Source organism: Penaeus monodon, chromosome 27 (assembly GCF_015228065.2).
Source record: "Penaeus monodon isolate SGIC_2016 chromosome 27, NSTDA_Pmon_1, whole genome shotgun sequence".
In the NCBI taxonomy this organism is placed as follows: Eukaryota; Metazoa; Arthropoda; class Malacostraca; order Decapoda; family Penaeidae; genus Penaeus; species Penaeus monodon.
The window spans coordinates 37,034,477-37,034,796 of record NC_051412.1 but is presented as its reverse complement, the minus strand read 5'-3'; the positions used below and the strand labels follow the sequence as shown (position 1 = coordinate 37,034,796).

The window sequence follows — 320 nt, the reverse complement described above, 5'->3', positions numbered from 1 at the left end:
ATTATTTGGTTTCCGGTTAGGTGTTGTTGCTGCTGTTATTTGGTGTCCGGTTGGGTGTTGTTGTTGTTATTATTATTTGGTTTCCAGTTGGGTGTTGTTGTTATCTGGTTGTTTTTATTATCATTTGGTTTCTGGTTGGGTGTTGTTGTTGGTGTTGTTACAGTAGTGATTGTTCTTTTTATTTCTTTTTCTTCTGCTGATTGTCATCGGGATCAACTTTTGGACACTGTCATTCTGGAGAGTTTGGGAAATATCAGAGCTGATCTATTGAGGTCTTTAGTTTGTGGTCGGGTGGCAGGTTTCGAGGTTGTGTTTATAAA

General features: G+C 38.4%; 1 protein-coding gene across 1 annotated transcript in view; it reads left to right on the top strand.

The window, feature by feature from the left end:
* Nucleotides 1-320, top strand: part of LOC119590512 (arrestin homolog) — an 87,402-nt gene that overhangs the window by 84,907 nt on the left and 2,175 nt on the right. The window lies entirely within an intron of this gene.